The sequence below is a fragment of the Quercus lobata genome, chromosome 4 (genome assembly GCF_001633185.2).
Source record: "Quercus lobata isolate SW786 chromosome 4, ValleyOak3.0 Primary Assembly, whole genome shotgun sequence".
Taxonomy (NCBI): Eukaryota; Viridiplantae; Streptophyta; class Magnoliopsida; order Fagales; family Fagaceae; genus Quercus; species Quercus lobata.
In genome coordinates, this window is record NC_044907.1 from 6,426,930 (window position 1) to 6,437,767 (window position 10,838).

A 10,838-nucleotide genomic window follows, 5' to 3' on the forward strand; every position below is an offset into this window, starting at 1 on the left:
ATAATTCAAATTTATTATTTTATAGAGTCCAAAATGAAGAAGGAAATACATTAAAGTAAAAAACCTAAAATAAAAAAGAAAAATAAAACAGTGATGACGTGGAAAATTGTGGGAGTTTCAGAGGTTTCAGTTATATATATATATATATAGATATGTAAGGACACGATTCTATTGCGGCCCAATAATGATGTTGGGCTCGCATATGAAAGATCCCTCACAATATGATATGTAGAGAGTGGGCTTGAAAAGCTAGCCGCTGGTCAGGGGGCGATGCCCGGTCATGGCTTTAGAGGAATTCATGTAGAAAAAAGGAGTTGGGCGTGAATATTTAAGCCCTAAGGCGTCGTACCCCATGGGATGGGACTCCTCGGAGTTGATCCGAGGACCATTGAGGCCTTATCCCGGTTACCCAACGACGGACTTTCTTCAGTGAAGTCCGATGTTGTTGAGATGTTCTCCCCCATGTAGTCTTTCTTTTTTGGAGGTGGGATGGGACTCCCTTTCAGATTTACTTACTTTCTTCTTTTATACTAGCTTGCATTTGCTGTCCTTCGTCCACGTGTAGGGTCAATCTTTACAAAAACTGACATTTGTCCCATCAGTCCAATCCCGGAATTGTTGGGGATGGTTTGATAAAGTTAAAGAGTACGGCTCTGTCAGGGGCAGCGCATTGAATGGCAATGAGAGCAGCTTTCCCGGATATTCTTAGATTCTCTTTTAAGCTTGGCCCTATACCGGTTTTATCCTTCTTCTTTTAGTGAGGTTTTGGATCTGCCGAGGACTGAGTTGTCCTCGGCTGCACCACAAAAATGTTTGGTACTCTGCATTGTAGAGCTTGGGCCGTAGTTCTCCTCGGCTCGGGCCTTTGGACTCTCTAAGGGCAAATGGGCCTGGTCCATGAATTATTGGGCCCCACAATAGCCCCTCAAAACCCTTCTATCCGACTTCCGGGTTGGAAAGGAGGGTTTTGGCAAACCCGGGCCCTTAATGTGGCTTATTTAGTTCAACCCCGCATTTATGTGAGCGGTTTTCCACCTGTCCAAGAAGTTAGCCGGTTTTCAAGGGATTCCGTTTAATCTGCTCGTGATCTACTCCTGCCGCTTGACTGTCCCAGACGCGCCCTTAATGAATCCCCTTTACGAGGCTCATTTATGTCCGGCGGCTCATCTGATAAGGTGGGGAAATGGAACGGACGCCTCTTTTTTTTTCAGATTCTTTTGGAAACTAGAATGCATTTAATACCCTCCGTTTTGCCCTTCCTATAAGAAAGCAAGCAGGAGGCCATCACTTTCGTGCAGACTCCTTTCCTCCCTTCTGAGATCTGAAACCCGTAGCCTCCTTTAGCGTCTGCTTAGCCCGTTTGTTATACACCATATCAGTATACGCCTACCATAACGAATGATGAAGGAACCATGCCCCTCCTCAAAACATCATGTTCTGATAACGCTTGAAATAGCTCGATCAGGGCAAGGGTGGCGCAGACTTAAGATCTGTCCCGCCTCTTTTTCAGCCAAAATCCGAAGCAGGGGCTCGTCACGTCGAATTCTCGGCGTGACTGAGTCGAGAACACCCAATATCAGCACCACACGGCTCCTCACGAGCGTACCTAACATGGCACCAGTGTGTTAGGAGTCAGGGTTGAGGCAGGGGCGAAGTGCTTCTGCTTCTGCTTCTCCCTCTCTTTGCTCACTGGTGCCCTCCTCCGCCTTCCTCTTATAGTCTTCCCAGCACCAGTTCCGCCCTGGTGCTGTCCTTCTCCCTCTTTTGCTCCTCTCTTTGTCTCTTCATCTCTCCCCCTCTTCTTCTCCTCCTTCTCTTACTCATGTCCTCCATCTTCTTCATTCATCTCCTCCATCTTCTTCATTGATTTCTTCCTTACTATTTCCTTCTTCTTCATTTTTTTTTTTTTGAAGTGAGTTCTTCTCTTAGTATGAACAACAATGAGGCAGAGATTGGAGAGACTTTGAAGACAAGTTTAAAAGGCGCTTGACCGTTTGCTTATCTGTACCGTGGATGTTAGTGCTGCTTCGGCAGCCCCTCTTTTGTATAGGCTTGTTGAAGCCCCTTTTTGTACATTGTAATAATTTTTCATATTAATAAAAGTTGTTTCTATTTCATTTTGCATGTTTTGTCTATGTTTTATAAATTTGCAAGCGCCGCTCGGCACAATAATATAGCATCTAGATCAATGTCAACTAAGACCAAAATACTTGATAATAAAAAGATGTCGCCATAACTCTAATATAAGTGCTTGGCATAATAAGGCCGACCAGTGAAAAGTAATAATTACCCATGCTAGCCGAGGAGAGAACTGAAGGCTTGATGCCGTGTGAGAAATAACCATTTGAAGACATATCACCCACCAGATGAACAGCCCTCTTAGGCCAATGAATACTGGGGCGTTCTAGCACCTTCCTTACACCTTCGTTGGGCCTAACCCTTTAGGGTGTTTAAGCCGTGGATGAAGTGACCTGACCTTTTTATCAAGTAGCCCATCTTGCGAAATTCAAACCTTTTCTTATTCGAGTAGTTGGTTTCCCCGTAGGCTTGGGTCCGAGGAACGTACAACGCCTTGGTTCCGTCCAAAACTTGTAGTAATAGGAGTTTTTGTACTTGGTTTCCCCATAGGCTTGAGTCCGAGGACCATACAAGGCCTTGGTTCTGTCCAAAACTTGTAATAATAAAAATTTTTGTACTTGGTTTCCCCATAGGCTTGAGTCCGAGAACCATATAAGGCCTTGGTTCCGTCCAAAACTTGTAGTAATAAGAGTTTTTGTACTTGGTTTCCCCATAGGCTTGAGTTCAAGGACCATACAAGGCCTTGGTTCTGCCCAAAACTTGTAATAATAGGAATTTTTGTACTTGGTTTCCCCATAGGCTTGAGTCCGAGGACCATACAAGGCCTTGGTTCTGTCCAAAACTTGTAATAATAAAAATTTTGTACTTGGTTTCCCCATAGGCTTAAGTCCGAGGACCATACAAGGCCTTGGTTCTGTCCAAAACTTTATGCTCTTTTTACGCACTTGGTCTTTCCTCAGGTATCTCACAAGTTTCCGAGCAGGAGGTTGTCCTCGGCAGCGGTTATTCCTCGGCGTGGGCCGTAGTCCGTGGGCCTCCATGTAGAACGGGCCTGGGACGCGAATTTATTAGGCCCACAGATTTAGAGGCATTTCCGTAGTCTTTGGTCACGCGGTACTTTTTGGCGTCCCAGTGTTCGAGGTGCGCCTTCACGAGGCTCCTTTAATATTGCAGATGGCGTGGGAAATCGAGCCGGAGACATTTTGTCCGTAGCGTTCCTTGGGACGTTGCGTGCATTAAATGCCACCACTTTAGCTTTTTGAATAAATAGGAGAGAAAGCTGTCTTACCTTCGCATAAATCCTTCAGTCTCCTCTCCTAGTACATCATGTTTGAGGCGAGGGTTGGGGCAAAGGAACTCTCTCCGCCACAAAGGCGCCATGTCTTCCTGAGACTCCAGATAGTGGGGTACGGGCAAAGGAGGCATAAATTCAAGAGAATATTCCAGTTTGAGAGAGGGGAAAGGGTGTTTCTCCCTCTTTTAGTCAAAATCCGAAGCAGGTTCTGGTCAGGCCAGATTTTTGGTATGTCCGAAGAAGGAATTTCCGCCATCAGCGCCGTCTGCCTTATAGCAGGCAAATTTCTGCGGGGGCTTCCCAACTTCCGGCTCCCTGCACCTTTTCTGTAGATGGTGTTAGCCTGAGGTCAGGTTCTTTGGCTACCTGAGTTATGAGCACGTAGAAGCGTCGAGGAATAGTTTCCTTAGACGACATCTTGGAACAATAGCCAATCTCTCCTCTGAGCTATCTCCTCGGCATCATCTTCACTCTTTTGTACTTTTCTTTTGCTTACGCAGTTAACTCTAATGTAAGCTTGTTTCAGCTTTTATTGTACACTGTACTGTTCTTTTGTCTTAATAAAAGATGTGTTTATTTCTTTATACATACTTTTTTTTTGCAACAACCACTTTGGGTCTGAATATTAAGTCTAAGCCTGCCTTTAACAATATTCTGGGCAGAAGAACACTTTAACACAAACCCTTATTAGTTTAAACTCGCAAATATTATCAAGTATAACAATGGTAATCCTCAATAGATTAAATTCATGGAACTAACCGAGATAGCTGTTGAGCGCTGCGCGATGCACGCTAGACCAACTCCCGAGAACGATAAACTCTAAACAATTCGTTCGAGATGATAGTCGAGTAGCGAAGGACTTTGTGCTTTCGGGTAATATGCTGTACCGTAGCGCATCATTCCCTTTGGTACGGGGGATCCGAGGGTAGACCGGGGAACCCATGCAATTAAGGGATTGACCCAACTGTTAACGAGGAGTTCTCTTCGGATGGATCTTGAGGTTTATGTGTCATAGTACTTGGTTTCCCCATAGGTTTGAGTTCGAGGACCATGCAAGGCCTTGGTTCTGTCCAAAACTTATGATCTTTTTATGTACTTGGTTTCCCCATAGGCTTGAGTCCGAGGACCATGCAAGGCCTTGGTTCTGTCCAAAACTTGTGAGATTTCTTTTCTGTACTTGGTTTCCTCATAGGCTTGAGTCCGAGGACCATGCAAGGCCTTTGTTCTGTCCAGAACTTGTGAGATTTCTTTTCTGTACTTGGTTTCCCCATAGGCTTGAGTCCGAGGACCATGCAAGGCCTTGGTTCTGTCCAAAACTTATGATCTTTTATGTACTTGGTTTCCCCATAGGCTTGAGTTCGAGGACCATGCAAGGCCTTGGTTCTGTCCAAAACTTATGATCTTTTTATTTACTTGATTTATTTTTTCGACCATAAGCCCCTACACCAGGGCGGGGAAAGTTGGCTCGAGGCTGGAAGCCCCTAGAGATGCCCGCGCCCTTAGTACTGCGAGGTGTAGCCCCTAGCAGAAGTTTTCGTCGGAGCGACAACTATATGTCGCCGGAGACGGAGGAGATCCCAGAAATTTCTGCTTGCCAATGAGTAATTCCACCCACCTGCGCCAACGCGCAAAGCCTTTCCCCACGACGGCGCCAATATGTAAGGACCACAATTCTCTGCGGCCCAATAAGGATGTTGGCTCGCGTATGAAAGATCCCTCACAATCATGATTTGTAGAAAATTGGGCTTGAAAAGCTAGCCGTTGGTCACTGGGGCGGTGCCCGGTCCTGGTTCTCAGGAATTCGTGTAGAAAAAGATTTGGGCTTGACGTTTTAACCCGACAGCATCGCATCTTATGGGATGGGACTCCTCGGAGTTGATCCGAGGACCATTGAGGCCTTATCCCGGTTATCCAACGACGGACTTTCTTCAATGAAGTCCGGTGTTGTTGAGAGGTTCTCCCCCATGTAGTCTTTCTTTTTTGGAGGTGGGATGGGACTCCCCTTCAGATTTACTTACTTTCTTCTTTTATACTAGCTTGCATTCGCTGTCCTTCGTCCACGTGTAGAGTCAATCTTTACAAAAACTGACATTTGTCCCATCAGTCCAATCCCGGAATTGTTGGGGATGGTTTGATAAAGCTAAAGAGTACAGCTCTGTCAGGGGCAGCGCATTGAATGGCAATGAGAGCAGCTTTCCCGGATATTCTTAGATTCTCTTTTAAGCTTGGCCCTATACCGGTTTTATCCTTCTTCTTTTGGTGAGGTTTTGGATCTGCCGAGGACTGAGTTGTCCTCGGCTGCACCACAAAAATGTTTGGTGCTCTGCATTATAGAGCTTGGGCCGTAGTTCTTCTCGGCTCGGGCCTTTGGACTCCCTAAGGGCGAATGGGCCTGGTCCATGAATTATTGGGCCCCACAGTTGAATTTTGGTTTGGGTTAATACATAATTTTTTTTGGGAATAGAAATTTGAGTTTCTATCAAAACACAATCTATATGTCTATGAATTTGAATATGCCTACCAATTGTTTGAGCAATAAATTATTATAAAGTCTAACTTTTATTCCTTTGATTTCATTTTAATTTTGGTTAAGGTAGCATTATAATTTTGTGATGAGTTTTTATTATTATGATAATCTCTTTATTCCTTAAGAAATGAAAATTTTGAATAATAAATTTGAAACTTATAAAGTTTAGTTGTATATTAGGCATATATAACACACTACAACAAAAGTTAGAAGAATAGCTCACCTTAAAAAAATATTAATAAAAAAAAATAGAATGATATATTTGTAGAGATAAAAAGATAAATAAAATAAAATAAAAACCTGTAGAAATATAAATATATATATATATATTTTTTAAATAGATAATATTTGAATTAATTGTTACTCTTGATATATTGTAGCCCATTACATAATATTTATATATTCCCACTCATCGCATGGGTCTGCGGCTAGTATTACTAAAAGCTAAAACGTAGTATTTAATATTGTTACGCTTACATTGAGTCACGTCAGCGTCCATGTCATTCCCATCCTATTTCTTAAATTTATCCTACAATTTCAAAATAGTTTTTTTTTTTAATTTTAAAATACTAATAAAATTAAAATTATTTCCAACCTATCTCCACCATAAAGCCCACTTCTTTTAAATTTAATTCCATCAGCCCACTTTCCACCTTCTAACGACATAATCCTCATGCCTCTTTTGTTTCTCACATGTTCCTTCCCCTTCCTCGCTTTCTAACGGCAACCTCTCTATTTTCTTTACTCCTTTACTCATAGTATATAAATACTGACAGAAGCTGTATGCTTTAGTTCAGATATCTCTAAATCCCAGTCTTTTTTTCTGCTCTATTCTTTTTGCTTGATTGCTTGATTTTTTTTATTCCCTTCTTAAATTTTGTTATTGCCTACTGCCTCTTGAGTGTTGTGATGTGACTCAAATTAGTTCATGTAGTCTGTGCAAAATAAGGCAATATTGTTGCAGCTGAAACAATTTTCTATGTGTTTATTACAATGCCAAATATTGCAACAGATCTCCTCTGTGTATGAATTTGATCTCAATGTCGATTGGAATTTATTTTTTGTTGGCTGTGTTATAGGATGTAGCAATTCTTATATTTCAATTTGGAAGGAAGTTTTTTAATTTGAAGTTTTCTTGATGTTAAATACCATCTTAGATCTATGAATGCTTTAGTTTTGTTAAAAAAAAAGAAGGTTACTTGGTGATAAGTTAATTAAGAGCTGTAGTTCTCGGGTGGTATAATAGAACCTGCTGCAATTGAATCAGTAAGCCAATCAACTTTCAGTATTAAGGTATTCACTGCACACCCATACAAGAATTTGGTAGTTTTTAGCTGAGACATAGAAAGAGAATACCCATTAGAAAAAGAAACGCCACATCCGCCAAAAAGTTATGAAACCTTGTACTATGAAAGATAATAAAACAAAATATTTTTAAATAGAACAAAAGTCAGATATTAAGATTGTATGGCATACAGTCATAGGCCCATTATTGTTAGACCCAGGGCTATACGGTGTGCTATTGCAGATGGGTACTGAGTGCCCCGCAGGTAGTCCGAGGACTGCTTGGGGTCTTGACATTGTTGTTATTCGGATGTGTTCTAGGGTACCTCGGTAGTGCCTTTAGGGATATCGTTGCCGAGCACCGTTCAGCGTCTAGCACTAGTTACAACATTCACTTCCCTGTTCCCAAAGTGGGCCCACTTCAGTCAGGAATAATCAAAGTGGGACCTACCTGCACGAGGTTGCTGGAAAGCAATCATGATTAGCCCACTAAGGGGAGACTATAAATAGAGGAAAGGAAGGAGGGAAAGGGGTTAGACACCGGGGAGAGAAAGTGACAATAGACAGAGAAGGAGAAGAAGAAACAAAAAGAAAAGTGCTCAACAGTGAGGTTTGTACTTCTGGTGGACCTATGTCATCCTATCAAGGAACTTCCCATAGTAGGATATTCAGAAACCCATTACTATTAGTAAATTGTGAGCAGTTTCTTAAGCCTAGCAAAGTAGAAACTAAATGAGATGAGAGGAGCTAATTGCTGAACAGTCAAAACTTATTGTATACCCTGATGAATATAAAAGTAATCACTGATAAAGGAAGATATGTTAGCCTATATATAAAGAACAATTAATTGATCAACAACATCAAACATATTTCAGTTCTTTAATCGCCTCGGCCAAATCCACCCCCTCCCTAGCGCCCCCCCACCCCCCCAAACCAAAAATAAAAAGAAAAAAAAGAGAGAGAACCTCGATCACAAAGATGTCCGTGTATCTGCAATAGGCAGTAACATTTAATTAACAGTAACCCTTAAGACCATCAAAAGACTTCCTATATTTTGTGATCATAACTTAAACTACCTTTCACTTTAACCCACATGAAAAGGACAACACTATTTTGTTGCAATCCAATGCCCATGTTTGTGTTCACTGTTATATCACATATCCGTTCATTGAAGGTCACTATGTTGAATACATCATAGCCATGTTAAAGTATTGACTTCATGTTTGAGTCATGTGACAAACATCTAGCATTTACCATGTCATACACTTATTTTATTCTTGAAAGCAAAAGTTCTTGATAATGATCTTACAGTATTACACTGCATTGAATTCTAATATATTACATAAAAATAATTATTATATAATCAGGCATAGATAGCAAAAATAAAATTCTGACAATATAAAAATGTTGATGTCTAACTACATGATTATTATATAATCATTATTAGATATTAATTAGGTCTCAATCATATATTTTTATTAATTAGACACAGATAGCAAAAATAGCAACATGTCACAATACATATATCTTAATAAATTGTATCAAAAATCTGATCTTAATGTTGATTGGAGTTTATTTTTTGTTGGCTGTGTTATGGGATGTAGCAATTCTTATATTTCAGTTTGGGAAGTTTTTTAGTTTAAAGTTTTCTTGATGTTAAATACCATCTTGGATCTATGAATGATTTAGTTTTGTTTTTTTAAAAAAAGTTACTTGCTGATAAGTTAATTAAGAGTTGCAGTGTGTAGAAGGATTCACATTTCTAAGATATTTCTAAAGGCATTTTTTTTTAACTATTTTCTTTGTCTTTGCCCATTAAACAATAAGCTAGATCAAGAGTTTCACTTAACAAGTAAAAAAAAAAAAAAAAAAAAAAGAAGGATCAAGAGCTACATATTGAGAAATTGATTCTTTCTATCTTTGATCTTAAAAACAAAAGAATCAGATTCAATGCTAGTTGCATTAACAAATTCTATTATTTTATATGGATTGTAAATAATATAAAATGTCTTTTTTAATGAATGTTTTATGAATTATTATTTATATTAGTTAAAAATATTGTTGATTGATGATTGTGAAAGGGGCTTTTTACAATCTAAAAGCGACCTACCTTTGCAAGTAGAAAATTTGAATGGAAAAACATTTGTTTTTCAAATATAATTAAATGAATATAATCTCAAGTTTAGATGGGAATTCTACATATTTAAGAAAGTTTTTGACTCTGTTATAGAAACTGACAAAAAAATTTAGCTTGAGAAGTGCATTTTTTTTAATATAGCAAAATTACAAATTTGATATCTAATTTCTGCATGTCATAATACATTTCTCAACGTGTTTTATTGCCAAGCTTATATTAGTGGTACTTCAAATGAATGTAAGAACAACAAAGGAAGAAGATACAAAAAGTACTTTAAAGTTGTCTTTCAATTTATTGGAAATTGATATTTTAGCATTTATTGGATATTTGAGGATGTAAAGGATTGAAATACTAATTTTTATTTTAATTTAAGTTTGATTTATATTTTCATTTTTGTAATTTAATGCTTTATATCAAGGATAGGAATCCTAATGTGAAATTAAAGATGAAGAAACAAAGAGTTGTTTAAATCTTCGTACACAATAGCTTTCCTGTACTTTGCACGGGCTAGCGACTAATCTATATATTACTAAAAGCTGAAACGTGGCATTTATTGCTGCTAAACTCCTGTTGCGCCACCTCATCGCCACGTCATTTGCCAAATAATTATTATTTATTCCTTTTTTTTTTACAAAAAAAAATATAAATAGATTATTGACTTTACATATTCATCTTTGTCGGTTTTAACATCTATATATATTTCTTTTTTATTTCCAATTTTCTTATAATTTTTTTTACATTAACTTATTTTTTCAAATATTTACACTTTCTTCAACTTTTCTTCTTCCCTCACCTTTTCATCTCCCCACTACCCTCTACTTTAATATTGCTATTCATCTTTCCTTTCATCTTCCTTTATTTGTTTCTTCTTATCCCTTCCCTCCTACTATAAATTTGTCACTCTTTTGCATTTTTTGTATAGTTTTCTCTCACAAAAAGGTTTTCTATCTCTCTCTCTCTCTCTCTCTCTCTCTCTCTCTCTCTCTCTCTCTCAATGTTTTGGTGGATTTTTATTTTTTATTGCATCTCCGCTTTAGTTTGATAAATTTTTGTGTTTTTAAGCATTCTAATTTAGGTTGATACGATTTAGTTTTGTATTTTATGTTATTATTATTATTATTATTATTTTTCTCTTTGATTGTTAAATTTTATCCAATTACATAATAAAAATTAAAGATAGTAGATAAAAATAAAATAGTATTCCATTACATAGCATAATTTGGATAATTTAGTGTTTATTGTTATATCTTTTAATTTTTCTTATTTGTTTCTTCTCTTCTATTTTACTCAATATTGAAATTCAACCACATCCTCTTTATCATTAAATTATTTATATTTTCTCTCTCTTTTTGTTTTATAAAATAAAAACTGTAATATTTTACTTAAATTCAAATAAAAGAAAATTGTGCTCATCAAATTGTGCTACTTTTTTTTTTAACATTTACACTTTCTCCAACCTTTCTCCTTCTCTTTACCTTTTCATCTCTCCAAACATTCTACCTTGATATCACTCTTCC